This window comes from Uloborus diversus, unplaced genomic scaffold, assembly GCF_026930045.1.
Source record: "Uloborus diversus isolate 005 unplaced genomic scaffold, Udiv.v.3.1 scaffold_945, whole genome shotgun sequence".
Classification (NCBI taxonomy): Eukaryota; Metazoa; Arthropoda; class Arachnida; order Araneae; family Uloboridae; genus Uloborus; species Uloborus diversus.
Genome location: NW_026559171.1, coordinates 15,078 through 30,838, shown reverse-complemented (window position 1 = coordinate 30,838; position 15,761 = coordinate 15,078). Strand labels below are relative to the sequence as shown.

The following is a 15,761-nucleotide window of genomic DNA, read 5'->3' as shown; positions in this document are numbered from 1 at the left end:
ATAGGAGTTCAATATTGACTTCTGAAGGTAATGCTCGAGGCCCAGTTGCAACGCACCGCTTTCGAAAGAGTAACTCATGTAGTACAACTTGAACCAATGACAACAATCATTACTTAGACTTTAGCATCCACTGAAAATAATCAGTTTTCAGTTTGGAAAACTACTTATTGGCGGGTATTCCCATGCATAAATGGCTGACATTTTCGAAGTAAAACCACAAGCGTTTTGTCACATTCCACTCAAAATATACATTTCAAAAACCTGTTCTCTTGGTTTGGTGTTCTTTTCAATTTGAATTTAACAGTACAATCAAATTCCAAAAGTATTTCTGGGATGATTTTTTTTAAAAATGGTTTAAAACATGCTTATTGACAGACGTGTCAGTTACCATGGTGTCCACTAATCTTAAAAAAACATTCAAAAATTGCTGGGAATTTATTTACACCACTCCATTTAACTTAAAAAGCGCAAACCAGAAGAGTAGATTTAGATTTTTAATGTAATGGATGTTTTGCACGGAATGTGGCAAAATGTGCTTCTTAAAAAAAATTTCATTTGAAAAAATTTTTCATCCAAACATTCAATCATAGCTTTTTTTTTTTCTGGTAAAAAATAAAGCACTTCGAATTTCCTGAAATTTCCCGTTGCCAAAAACAAAATATTAAAACTTTAAAATGAAAATAAAAACAAGTTCTCATCAATCATTATTTCACAGTAAAAAACACCAATGCTTTTTTTTCATCTCGTGGGGATAAAGTCTGACGGATTTCGGGGTAAAAAAGAGTCCGGAGTGGAATGCTTTAAACTTCCATTTATTTTCCCCTCCGAACCTGCATTTCTGTGGAGTCAGAGTGACCGATTTTGGGTACAAGAGTCAGAAACCCAAACATCCTAAGAGTCGGAATGGAGAACTGGTCATTTATTGAAAAAAGGTTAGAAATTATTCCGTAGGCATCAAAGTAAAAAAATTAAGTAGTTCAAAATTAACCAGCTAAATCGAAAAAAAAGATCTTTTCTATGGACATTCGTCATCAAGAGCTTTTTCTGACAAAGTTGGTTTGAAGCAAATCCGTTTTTCAGTTCGAAATTTGTATTGACTTTAAATTTCAACGTGGACGCCTATTTCATAATTTTAATTTTTGAACTATTCAAAATTGAACGTAACATTGTTCAAATCAAAAAGATATTTCTTCGTCAAGAGCTTTCCCCAACGAAGTTCGTTAGTTGCAAATTCGCTTATAAGCTCGGATTTATTAATTGCCTTAAATTTGTTTGTAGGCGGTAATGTTGAGTTTTATGAACTGTTCAAACAAAATAGCGGAATATGGAAATGAGTTGCCCTTAGTTCGTTTGTAAAAGAAAAAGTATAAACCGGGCTATTTACTCATAACTTATTGGGAGGGGGGGAGCTGATAGACATTCCTAAACTCCAAACCCATCTTTCCAATTTTTTATTTTTCAATATTTCGTTTTATTTTTTTACTTTTAGTTATATTTTTAAGCTGCCTTAAGCATTCTCATGCTTTTCTCTTAATTCTACGAGAAAGTTGGCTAAAAAGGCAAATAAACTTTTAAAAATGGCAAAGTGACTTCATTTCATTCGCCGAAAAAATAATTAATCCCGCGACAAAAAAACATGATTTAGTTGGAAATACATCAACAAATCAGTCAACATTAGTAAAGATCTTTCTAACGAAAAAAATGACCAACGCACGCACGAAAATCACGTGTCAACGAGTAAACAAAAGCATTGTAGGGATGATGAAAATCCTCTTGAACAAGAAAACGACTCGCGCCCGATAGGATCTTTTTCAGTTCAGACATAAGTTCCAAGACATCTAGTACAGTCGGACCTCCATATATCGAACTTCCACATATCGAAATTTTCTATATATCGAAATCCCAGCAAATTTCTATGTTCATTACATAGAAAAATTGTTTCTATATATCGAAAAAATTTTAGAGACATTCGTAGATTTTGTTTTCCACTTTAGACTGTCTCGTGAAAAATGAAGGTTAGGGGAGAAAATTATGTTCACTAAAGGTTGCTACGAAACTCATAAGGAATCTGGGGTTCAAGGGTGTGTAGATAGGGTCGTTGTTCCGTTCTGGAGTTCTTACATTCCCTCAAGTTTATTTCAAATCTTAGTTGCAACCAGTAACACTAAAATCAGTGTCAAGTTATCCCTTGTGTCTGTTGATTATCATTCCTAGTATTTTTAGCTTCAGTAAAAATCATTCAAGTTAAGTAGATTGAATTTTTTACTTTTCTCTCGATTACATTGTTAACACGAAAATCCCCTCATGTGGCGGTTCAAGTTGAATTTCCGAAGAATGAAGGTGTATGAAGGAGCAAAAATATAATTTCTGTTAAATTTTCAATTATTAACTTTCATTTAATCCGATGCTCGTTTAAATTAGAAGTTGGGTTTCATGCACGAAAATTAGCTTTAATTTTAATGTTTTAGGATATTTTTATGATAAAATAAGATTGTGTTTCTATATATCGAAATTTCTATACATCGATTTTTTTTTCCGGCAATTTGCTACTTCGAATATGGAGGTCCGACTGTACTTTCATTTTACTGTCAGCACTTTCCGTTTCAGGTGGCGGAAGCTTTTTTGGGACAGTAAGGGAACAAGGAATTTAAAAATCAATTGTTCAAAGAAGCGAAGATTTTACTTTCAAGTGTGTGTGAAATTTTTGCTTTAATTCCTAATAGCAATCGCCATTCATAATATCACTAACATTCATTACCATTTTGGTCCCGGTATTCCGAATGCCGGTGTTCCAGCCATTTCGTAATACCGGTGTTTAATATTTTGAAACACCGGTATTTTCAATATGTAACTGAAAATTAATATATTTTAATAGATGCTCTTCGTGACTTGTTTGACATTTACTGTTACTTTAAATGCGTCAATGTTTCATCAATAAACCAGGACGAAAATCAGTCTTGATACCAAAATTTGGCTTTAAATGCAAGCAAAAAACACGACAAATAAACATATTGGAAGAATGTAAGGAGATTTCTTGCATTTTCAGGAATTGTTGTTCACTTTCTTTTGTGCAAAAAACTATTCTACTTTTCTCTTGATAAAAGCAAACAACTTAATTGCCCTGTGAATAACTTCGAACTTTCAATGACAGCATTGTTTTTATTAATTTTACCCCATCATCTCAAATGTAACTTGTTAACAGTTATGTTAAGAAAAAGGAATTCATGGTTACGGCGCAGTTTGAGCCATTGACATTTTTTTGGATTGTATTTTAGGGGGTTTTGTATTTTATTATTTTTTTAAGAAAGGTCATATGAAGTAGTGAGAAGCAAAGGGATGCAAGGGGACATTTTCAAGTTTTGAGTAAAACGCGTTTAAAGATTAGCTCCTATGTTGGCTTTCATTGAATTTTGTTTTCTAAATCATGCTGTATAGCATCAACTACCAGGACTACTAGTACCATCTCTTGCCCCAAGACAGAGGGGAGGTTCACCTACCACGTGTACTGGTTATTGTTAAGCATTGTTTAATTCTTTCTTGTCTTTAGTTAAGCCTTGTTTATTTATTTCATGCGCTTTTATTTCTTTCATCTGTTTCGGTGATGAAGATGGCAACTACTTAAGATTTCAGTGGTACTGTGTGTACGAGTTAATTTTGTTGTTGTTCAGCTCTTACTTTATTATTTAAATAAATGCAACTTTATTAATTAATCTGTGTGATTAATGAACAGTTATCTCCAAATTTTACATTTTACCACTTGCATCTCTTTGCTTCTCACTGCCTCATATATTATTTAATGAGCACAATTACTCTTAGGGGAAACTTTAACAATCATAACTATCACTAAGACTATTACAAATATATTACTGATCCAATATTCAACAGAATATTCAGCATCCTTAAGCTTTAGAGATTTTCCAATTATGAATAAAATTCAACTCGAGGACCAAAACCAAGATTTCTGCAATTTCGGATTTTGAGACATTTGAAAAATATTTCTACGTCATGGAAAGACATTTCTCACTAATTATTATTGTGAGCTTCTATCATCGCGCGTCGGTCAATTCACAGTCAGTTAGGTCGCCATGTAATGATATTCGAGGATATAATTTTCCTTGCTAATACTGCGTTACAGGCTCCATTACAATATTAAATATCAATAGGAATGAACCTTTGCCTTTAAGAGAAACAATACTGAATTCCATGCAAAATACCGAGAGCCCAGTTATGCGTTCTACATAGGCTGGAGTTGCGTCCTCGTAATGGGCTCTTCTGTCTGGAATAGACAATAACCGAACTAGCGGCTGATGTCATCTCATTGAATATAAAGTACCAAGCAGGGGCGTGCTCAGAAATTTTAGGGACCGTCACAAATGACTTTTCCCATTCCCCCTTCATATTGTTTACCACAATAACTTCACGTCTAGTTTTAAAAATATTGGGCCCTTTTCAGGCTCGGGGCAACAGGTGTCCCTTCTCTCCCTCCCCCCCCTTCGTAGACGCCCCTGGCCAACAGACTGATAGATAAGCTGATTTGTGAGAACTTCTCGTGATCTTAATTTTCGTATAGTAAACTGTATAATGGGAAATAAATTTGAAAACACATTTAGTTCGCAGCTTTTCATACACCATTGTTCGTATAAATTACATATTTAACATTTTAAAGAAGGACAGTTTATCAAATATTTTATAGTAACAAAATTAACTATCGAATTGTCAGTAATTGACATTTCGATGATCCTTTGACAAGTGCCTTCCCGGAAAACTTTGAAAGTTCACTTCTCCATGCAAATTTGCTTGAAAGACGAAAACACGAATGAAATCGCAAATGAAAATCTTTGATAAATTTCAAAAAAAAAAAAAAAATCTTTAAAATGAGTTTTTAGTTCATACAACTTAAAATGAATACAATCCGAGAAAATTTCACACTGCATGCGAGCTAGATTAGAACATGTAATCCGTTTTGCTTTCCTTTTTAGCCGAGAATACTACCCACTACAGAGCACACGTAGATGAAAATAACGGAGTTATGAACTTCTAGCGGTACCCGCACGGCTTTCAATTTGCTATGTTCATTTGCTCGCCCATGTTACGGTTCCACGTTATGATAATTTGGTAATTTACTCGTCCACATGATAATTTGCACGGTAAAATGTTCTTGAAATTGGAATAGAAAAAGAACAAAATCGAAATTTTAAAAAATCACTTCGTGGCGCACACCCTTATGCTACGAACTAATTCTGTGACAAACTTCATGAAAATGGGTCAATCGGTCTAGGTGCTATGCTCGTAATAGACATCCAGAGACATTGACTTTCAGCTTTATTATTAGTAAAGAAAATACCTGCACACTAAAAGTCAGTGCCCGACTATCCGCTTAGCCTACATGTTATAATTGGTTGACTGCATTTTGCGCACTAATTTGTAAGGCTACGCTCACAGAAGAAGTTTTAACACCGTGGTAATTACAATTAAATTACATGGATCTAAACCTTGACAATTAAATCCATTGAAACTAAATTACTTGGATCTAAAAACATAATTTATTGTAAAACATACAATGATTTTAAAAAAGCTGATGCTGTAAGCAAACGAGCCGATGTACATAATGTAATAGGTATAATTCTGATGAGACGGAATTTAACCTTTATTCTTTTTTGAGTGGCATGGGTGCTTAAACAGCACAAAACAATGTTTCAGCAATTAAGTGGTTCAATTTCATACTAATGATCAAAATTTATAATCATGAGTCAGCTATTCGAACGTAAGTTTTTTCACTTGCCCCGAAATGTGAGGAAATGCAGAATAGATTCTCCTAGTTCAATACCATGAATTAAATTATCGTATTCCTTATTCTGATCAGATTCCATTGAGTAAGAAGACATTGAACTACCCAAATAGTGACTTTTATAAAACGAGAGGAAGAGTAACGAAATTACCACTTTAGAAGTGGTATTTAAAATACTTTTTTTAAACTTTAAGGTCTCTTGCATTTTGATAAAAATAGAAACACATTAGTTAGGATTGCAAGTTTTCTTTCATTTAACAAGCTTACTTTTCAAATCACATTACTTGAAAGAACGCAAAATTGATAAAGCATTGTACTTCAAATTCAGTGGATATCTAAAATACAGTAAAATACATTCTGTAGTAGCTAATACAATGAACCTGTCTGGCAATGTTTTAGCAAAAGAGCTGCTAGGTTCAAACTTCCAAAAAAGAAATATGAGCTATATAAAAAATATTTTGTAGTAATTTACCGCCCTAAGTCAGTGCTACAGCATTGATTTTATTTAACAAGCTTACTTGTCAAATCACATTACTAGAGAAGACGCAAAATTGATAAAGCATTGTACTTCAAATACAGTGGATATCAAAAAATACAATAAAATACATTCTGTAGTAGCCAATACAATGAACCTGTCTGGCAGTGTTTTAGCAAAAGAGCTGCTAGGTTTAAATTTGCGAAGAAGAAATATGAGCTAGATATAAAAAATTAAAACAAATTCTCAATGTATCTCAACACAAATCTTATCGATGTTATAATTTCGCAAATTTTACTATTATATTTTTTTTTATTTGAAACCAATGATACCTTCGTACCTGCTATTTCTAGCTTAACCGGTGAAGGGTACCATGGTGGTTGAGGGGGAGGGAAAGAAACTGAAGGGAAAACTCTTGAAATACATATCGTACATACGCACATACCTATACACACATACATACATATATATACATACATCTACACACACACAACCACATATATACACATATATACACACATATATACACACATATACACACACATATACACACACATATACACACACATATACACACACATATACACACACATATATACACACATATATACACACATATACATACACACACACATACATACATACATATACGCATATACATAGAAAAAACCATATATATATATATAAGGGGGAAAAGGCTTGAAAAAGTTAGTAGGCTCGAGGTGCTATGTTGGGAAAGGGATGAACTTCAGAGGAGAAAACTTTTGTATAAACCACGAGATTAACAAAAGCCCGGATACGGAGGATAAGGGTGGCACTTTTGCGTCATAGGTACGTCATGGCTCAGTTTCAAACTTTGACGTCTAACTGGTCAAAACAGCAAAGCGTTTTTTTGTTCTTTAAACATTGCCAAAGTTAACCTTATTGATATTTAAATTTCATGTTCTGCAATTAAACAAAGCAATCCTTTAAATGGGACTAGCAGTTACGTTAAAATTAAAAAGTATCCACCACAAGTTAATGAACTACATTCAATATATAAACTTTGGATGTCAGAAGGTCTAAGTAGCTGTAGGATATGCTTTAGCGTTGATGTATATTTTTAATTATTTTTTGGTTTGTAAATTTATTTCCAGTGACTACTTTTAAATAACTGATAGATCTGTCTTCGAGAGTCCTGCAGTTTCAGTAAGACATTCCCAAGCCTTATATTAAACATTTTATTTCGAAAAAATGTTGGAAATACAGCGGATAAAAAATAGAAGTAGTCAAAATTTTATTAGTCGCACTGCACGGGGATGTGGTGCTACCTAACACATGCCTTTTGAAGAAAAAAAAGAATTTTGCTCAAAAAATTAAAAAACGGCGCAAAATAAGATATCTTAGTAGTTAGACCGTTTTATAATAATGGGAATGCAACATTTTAATTTGCTGCTCTCATTTACTTTCAACAATTTTAAGCAACAAATTTCGTCATGAAAGGTTTAACTATATTTCTTTTGGTTTGATTATGATGTTTAGCATCAAAATTAATTTTTAAAAAAGTTTAGGTTCTTGAAGGTTTTCCTCTAGATTTGTGATCAGTGTGAGTAGCTGGCGAAGGATTTTACTGTCAGTAATGATTCTACAAATTTTAAATATTTTTTTTAATCATATTTGCCACTAAGACTGATTCGGGTAAAGCTTTTTTCCAACATTTCAGATATCAGTTTGATTTTGATAATACTTTTTAAAACTTAAATTTCTTCAACTATTCCTTGCAGTTGTACTATTAACATATATACTAGTCGACCCGTGCGGAACTCCGCACTGTGCTTCGAATCGCTTCATAAGGTATTTCGCTCTTTCAGAATTTCAAAGGAAGAACATTATGAAGAAGAACCGAAAAAAAAAGTAAGCGCAGAAGAGAAGGCATGTAGTTTAAAGACATCAGTAACAAAACCTCGTTAACTACAACGTTGTGATAATTTGATCATCACTCACCTTTTGGTCGTACATATTTTCAATTCAAACATGTACGGCATCATTAAAAGTGTGGCTGAGTAGTGACTCGTGAAAAAGCAATAATTGTGCATATAAAAAAACAGGTTGTGGCAAACAGAGTCCTGCCCATGTGAGCATCTGACGGGAAAAAAAAGAAATATTAAAGAGATATTTATTGGCACGGATTCGAATTGGCGCCATTCTGAGTAACAGCCCGACACCCCAACAAACCTAGCAATTGCGCCTTACTTTTCGAAAGCTATTCATTGAAGGAATGCGTAGTAAAAAACAGCAAAAAAGCTTTTTGCCAAAAAAAAATAATAATAAGATCATGCTTCTATGTTTTGTCATTAACCAGCATGATACGATTTAAAATTATTCGAAAAGCATGGAATTTGATTAAAGAATGACGAAGATCTCACGTAGCGATTGAAACGAACATTCTAGAGAAGTAATAAATTAGATTGAAAATAAGTGTTTTTATCTTTAAATATTGAACTATTTCACATAGAAGGTTGCTTTAACAGTTACGGCTTAACTGCACGCACATGTTTCTCTTTTAATCGAACACTTAAAATTCAAAACCAAAACCAGTTGAACTGAGTCCGTTTTTTAAGTGTAATTTTTCGAATGTAGACAAAATGTATTTTTTTTTTCAGCACAAAGCAGAGGAATAGAAAATGATTTCTTGCTAATGAAGTTGATAATAATTTTAATGCTTTATATCGTATTCGCGCGAATAAAAAATTAAAGGTTTACTGGGTGAAACTCGTAGTTTTAATTTGGCGTAGTATTTTTTTCATTTGTACAAAAGGTCGAACACTGCTATTAGAAACATCTACATTTCAGCATACAATAAAAATGTTTTTCTGCACAAAAAGGATTTCCTTTTAATAAATCTAATACTTTTTATGCTTACATTATGCTGAGTGGTCTGGATGTAGTCAAAGCTTAAAAAAGGAAGAACACTCTTCGATTAACAGTCAACTTATCCGAATGATAACTGTAGCCTGCATAAAGGAGTCGAAACACCAAGTAGCAATCCCACTGCATTTATTTTATTACGTTTGTATGTTATGAGTACATGTAATGCGTAATACTAATATAAATTTGATATTCTTTCGGACAGCCCAAACTTGCCTGAAATTCGAATAGTTTATAGCCGAACGCTCTACCGAAAAAAACTTATCAATTTAACCGAACAACTAAGTCCAGTGCTTTTAAGCTTTTTTTTTTTAATATAAACACACACACAGGCTTTTTTTTTTTTTTTTTTTTTGCTGAAAACGACGTAAAAAATGGAAAACTGCATTAGAACTTTGCTTTTAAAAAATGCATAAGAACTACAGGCAGCATCAAGGTTTTGAAACAGCAAGGGGCGTTTTCGAAAACTTGATTTTCGACCGTAAGTCTATTTTTCTTCATTAGCCAGCCTGATAAGTTTTAAAATGAGAAGGGAATAATATATAAGATAAGATATTGAAGAAACATTTTTTTATTCTTGAAATTTTTTACAATTTGTTACCGCAGGCTGCTTGAACCGTTATGACTTAGATGGCAGCACGTGTTCATCATTTAACAGAATGGTTAAAATACAAAATAAATTGAACTATACTTTTTTTTAAGCGTAGCTTTTCGAATGTAGTAAAAATGTGATAAGCTATTTGTTTTTTTGCAAAAAGAAGAAAAAATATATATTTTACCCTTCAAATTGAGGTAGTAATTTTTTTATTTGTACAAAGAGTCAAAAACTCATTAGAAGAATATATATTTCAATATACGATTTATTATTTTTTTTCTGAACAAAAAACAATTCTATTGTAGTCTGAAATCTTAAACCTGTTACTTATATTTTCGCTTACATTATGCTTTAATTTTCTTACCACAGCCAAAGCTTAAAAAGAAAAAAAAAACGTACAATTACGAAGTAATTCACCACAACGTCACTTCAAGTTTTCATATCAGCAAGGAGCGTTTCCTTCTCATTTATTTTATTTCTTCATAGTCGTTATTCACTTAATTAAGTGTTCATGTAATGCGCGATATTTCTCTAATTGTTTGTTGCAGATTGTCCAGACGTGGGCCCGAACACGGATTCTCCTGGTTACGAAGAGAACGCTCTGCCGATCAAGCCATTCAGCTCTGTCGGTCGTAGCGCAAATTAAAGTTATAAGTTTAACCGAAAACCTCATTCTGGTTCTTTAAAACAGGTTTTTTGGCTGAAAAAAACTATTTTTAGACCGTGGGTCTATTTTTCGTCAGTAGCCAGCTCCATAAGCTTTAAAATAAGGCGTAAATCAAAGAAATCGATCAAGAATTGAGGAAAATCTGGCGTAGAAACCAAAAACAAGCTACAGAAATAATATATAAGGATAAATAGCTAGAGTATTGCTCAAAAATTCAAAATTTACACCCAAAATTTACAGAGTCCTTCCTCTACGTACATGATCAGCATTTGTCTATCACAAATTAACTTCTACACAAAAAAACGATTTTTTTTCCTTTGTTGACATATTTTTCCCAAAAATAAACTTTTCTGCACATTTATTGAAAGAAAGGTTACATCAAGTTAATCAAAAATACACGTTAGAGAATCAAGAGTTGGGAGGAACTGCAAGTAATCATTCCTCCAACTACCAATCTGCTCTTTAGTTCTTATCACGTCTCCCCAATAAGAAATGTTTGTATGTAACAAAGAAATTTGTAGCAACTGCAGTTAAAGTTTTTTCTGCATCCAATTTTTTTTAAAAACTTTAGATAGAAGTAACAGAAATTACAGGCCACAACACCATCTGTAACGATATCTCACTGCTTAAACAAAATCCTAACACACAGGGCACGCATTCAACTACCCTGTTAAGCAACCCTAAGCATACCACTCAAAAACTCACTTCCCTCTATGGGTCATGCATTACACAATATTTGGCTGCAAATGTCCCGTACGTAACACAATCTCGAAATATGCATCTTATTTTCACTGATAAAATACAAATGATGAATTCAGTTATTTTTTACTCTCATTTATCTTTTTTACAGTAAATAAATATTGAAATTTTGAGTCTTAGGGTTACGTACGGAACATTTTACACCCAAATACTGCGGAATGACGCCATTTCCAAAGAGTCATGTTTCCTTTCGAACTTCCACTTTCATGTGTTCGAATCTTTGGATCAACCATTTGATTCTTCCATTAGCCCCATTTTCGGAACCAGTGTGCCGAGACCCGATCGCTCACTTGTGGGCACAGCGTCGCCTGTACAGAGGGCATTCGAACCCCCATGCTCGAAAATAGCCAACCGGCACAGAGAAAACGACACCTGTTATTTTTCTTCCAACCACGAATTTGATCTCAGCCGAGATACTTTCCCACCCATCACGAAACAAGGCATCAAATCAAAGCCAGGGACACTTTACATTCACAGGGGTGCCCGTCCTCCCCATAGAATGCCCCGCCTTCCCCCCCCCCGAAAAGAAAATTACCTTTGTAAACATTCCACCTAAAATTCGGTGATTGTACATAACGTTCAGGACTTAAGATATGTATATGCGTAGGTTTGTGTGACTGATGCATAATCAGGACATCGGTGTACAGTGATGAGTGAGAATAATGTATGATACAGTAACCCCTCGTTATATCGCGCTTGTCGGGAGACAACAAAAAAGCGCGATATATCCGAAAACGCGATATAACCGAGGTTATGAAAAGTAACGCAATTTTAACATTTTAACATAAAATTTAATGACATGTTCCCCAACAAAAACTTTAGTTTAGTATCGAACTAGGACGATTCTTTTTTGTAAAATCAAAAAGAAATTAGTCTACCCGTTTTTCTTTTCAAAAAAAAATCCAAAAATATTTATTGGTTTATGGTGGAATATGAATCGAAAGGTTGTAGCTGAAGCTGTATTGAACTAAGTACATGGAAATCATACAAGGTTTTTTTATTGTTATTATTTAAAAATATATATATTTGATGAGAAATATTTTCAAAAAAAAAAAATGAGATTAGTTTAAAGAAAAAGAAACATTTTTTAATTAAATAATTTTTGGGAGACAAAGGAAAAGCACGATATATCCGAATCAGCGATATAACGAGGCGCGATGTAACGAGGGGTTACTACATGTTATGAAGAAAAAAGAAATGTGTGAGTACTGTTTGCGGTAATTATGTATGACGGGTGGGTGATGTATGGGTGTTGCTGCGAATGATAGGAAAATGAAATGTTATTGTGGGGAAGATTGAAAAGGATTAATATTAAAATTATGCATTTAATAAGTTAATAAGTTTAGGAAATGAAAATTATTAAATACCAGTATTGTATTTTTGTATGGTTACTGAATGTATGAATAATTTGTCATTAAACACCCCCCTCCGCCCCTCCCTAAACAAAAAAAAAATGCCCCTGGCTTTGATGAATGAGCAATTCAAACATATTGACCCCTACGAGTATTAAGCGTAAAACTTATTGACTACGACTAATTTAATGATCAGAGGAAACCTAAATTGATGAAGCAGACGATAACACACGTTGTCACTAAAAGTATAAGTTTTAATATTTTGCTCAGGGCACCTTTATACTCAAAATACAAACTAAATAAAACTAGCTTACTTTTCTACAATAATGAAAACATAATTCTACTAATACTATTAAGACACTTAATTCTTTTGACCTCAAATGGAAATGCAAATAACTGTCCAAGGGACGTATAGCTGGTAAAATGTATGATAAAAACTTAAGATTAACAAGATCTGTCAGAACAGATGTCAAGAAAATTGATAAAGATTATGCAAGTTATACAAAGAAAACTTTAGGTAAATTGTTTAACCCTTGCCGTTAAGAATTTCCGTGATGACAAGCTAGAGAATTTTCAATTAACACGGTGCTTTTAGAAAAGATTTTCTGCGTTCAAGACTGAATACAAAGTACAGGAACTCTATATTTATGCAAAGTATTAGCGGAGAATGAAAAGAACTATCAAAAAAATGTGTTAGACTAGTCTACAAATGAAACTGCAGATTTAAAAAAAAAAATAACTTAAGAACGGCTATTTATCAAGGATGGCATTTGATGATTGGTGATAAATTAAAAAACTTTTCGACTGATGTAATTGACTGATACGATAATAACGTAGAAAATAATCTTTTTGCAGGAAGTACCCTCCAAAGCCACCAGAAATTTCTCGCGATTATTTTAAACCCAACTTAAAAACTGAGACTAACGCGCACAGCTGCCGGGTCAGAACCTGCTGTTTAAATTCTAGAAAGTTATCTACGAAACTGATGATTAAAAAATACCAATTCCCAGGTTTTTTTTTCTACGGTTTGAAGTTGACGATATTTTAACTAATTTCTTGAACATATAGCCGATTCCATTAAAAAAAATGAACAGCTTGAAAGATCAAGCAAAATACCAGTTATTTCAAAATTTGATACATTATTTTGTGACTATCAAAAGTCATTTGTCCTTTTGTAACGAAAAAGTTTGGTAATTACATTTTAATTTTTGATTGAGATCTACTGATGACCAGAGCAGTACTCAGTATTAGACTTATTTTTATTTAAATGCTAAATACAATTTGTCAAGAGCTACCTAGTGGAGGGAAATAGGTCATTTCTTTTAATAGGGAAGTTGCAACCTATTAAATGTTCATATTTTGGCTATTGGATATTGTTAATTGACCCTCAAAACTAAAAAATTCTCCATCGCCGAATTTTAAAACACCGTGGTTGATTTTTAATGAATTTTTAAAAATCCACGCGCAAAAGTGCGCTCTTCTGAAACGTCACGAGCCTACGTCACAGGGCGCGAATGGGCAGCCTTCCGCCGAAGATCCCTTGTTTTCGCTAGGGACATTTTGAGCGCGCTGATATTTTTAGTTTTTAGAAATTCAATAATCCTTTTGAACACACTATGGAGACCGGATTCGTTAAAGCACAATCTAAATAATCTTCCTCAAGTAATATCAATGATGATATTCGAATATTTACGAGAGGATGAGAGGTTTAATATTCCAGAAACGCGAGGAGTTAAATGCGAGGAGATAAGCCTTACGTTTTGTCTTCGAAGTCGAATGCACGTTCTTCGGTTTCTCCCATGACATGGGAACCGGTTCGCTAGCGTTTCTCTCCTATCGGAAGAGCGCATGACGTCACTTCCTATGCCATTTGACGTCACAGGCGCTTGAACTTTAAAAATTAATTAAAAATAAACTACTTATCCTATCGCAAAAATTTTTTCACCTATGATGTTCATACATGTTACTCTATCATATAAAAATAAAATTGAAAAATCGAAAACTTCCCTATTATTCATTTATTAAGTCCCGGACGTATTCATTAATGTATATACATTACTTCCATTAATTCAACTCATTTATTCTCTCATTCCCTTACTTTTTCATTTCTTCACTATTTTATGAACTCTTATTTATTGTTTCATCTATTAATTTCTTTTTTGATGAAAATTAATGAAAACTTTTTAATTATCAAATGAAAAATATTTCATTAAAAAATATTTTTCAATTTGTTCGATTGCAAAAAAAAAAAAAAAAAGGAGGGGGGAGGATTTATTTCTACTTTATTTGTTTGAAGCTTCAAGTTAACTTGCCAAAATTCAACATTAAGACGAATTGGCTTCAAATAATCTTTATCAAAACGAATTTGATCTGAAAACAGGTGCAAAAAAGGATTTTCCGAAAATATTATTTCAAGAATATCTTGAAAAATTAAAAAATTCGCATCCGAAATTACGGTAAAAGTGAAATTTGTTTAGAAATTCAAAGACAAAATTTTAGCAGAAATAAAGATTACACTTTTTTTTTTTTGAATCTAAGATAGCGGAACTAATGAAAATCTTCCTAACTGTAGAATTAGCATTAACAGTCAAGTTGTCGTACTTGAGATATACCCTAACTTGGGACGTTTAGCCGAATTTAGTTTCGAGGACTAGTACACCTGTCGGTATTTCACCTGTAAGAAATAAGTGCTGTTACGGTTACAGAATAAATTAATAGTTATCTTTTGGTAGCTATTGTGAGTTAAACTTTGATGTGTCAGCTTTATGGGTTAGCTTAATGATTTTGAAAATTTCGAAAAAAAAAAAACGGTTTTTAATAACTACTGTATAAGCTTTGCGCAGAGGCAGTGCCATAGCCAATGAGGTTCTACCGAGGCGTGACTATTGCTAGTTGAAAACTTTTCCCAATATAGGGCCGTGGTAGCCCGATCGGTAGAGTGTCGTATTCGGGGCCGGAGGGTCCTGGGTTCGAACCTCGATGGCCGGAAGACTCACCGTCGTCATTAAGGGGGGACTGGGCGACGTTAAATAGGCTCGTGGTCTCAATGTCCTCCAAGTGAAACGATACCTCTGGGGGTGCTAGCAACCAGGTAGCTATTAGCTCCTGGATTAGTTCTAAATTCTCATTAACTGTTCGATCCGGTGATGGTGCTGCCAATCTATCGGTATATAAAATAATGGAGGCAAGGCACTTAGTATGCAGTCCCCGACATAAAT

At 33.5% G+C, this 15,761-nt stretch overlaps 1 pseudogene; it reads left to right on the top strand.

Moving 5' to 3' along the window:
* Window positions 1–15,374: 15,374 nt before the first annotated feature.
* Window positions 15,375–15,457, top strand: LOC129234039 (U4 spliceosomal RNA; annotated as a pseudogene).
* Window positions 15,458–15,761: the final 304 nt, after the last annotated feature.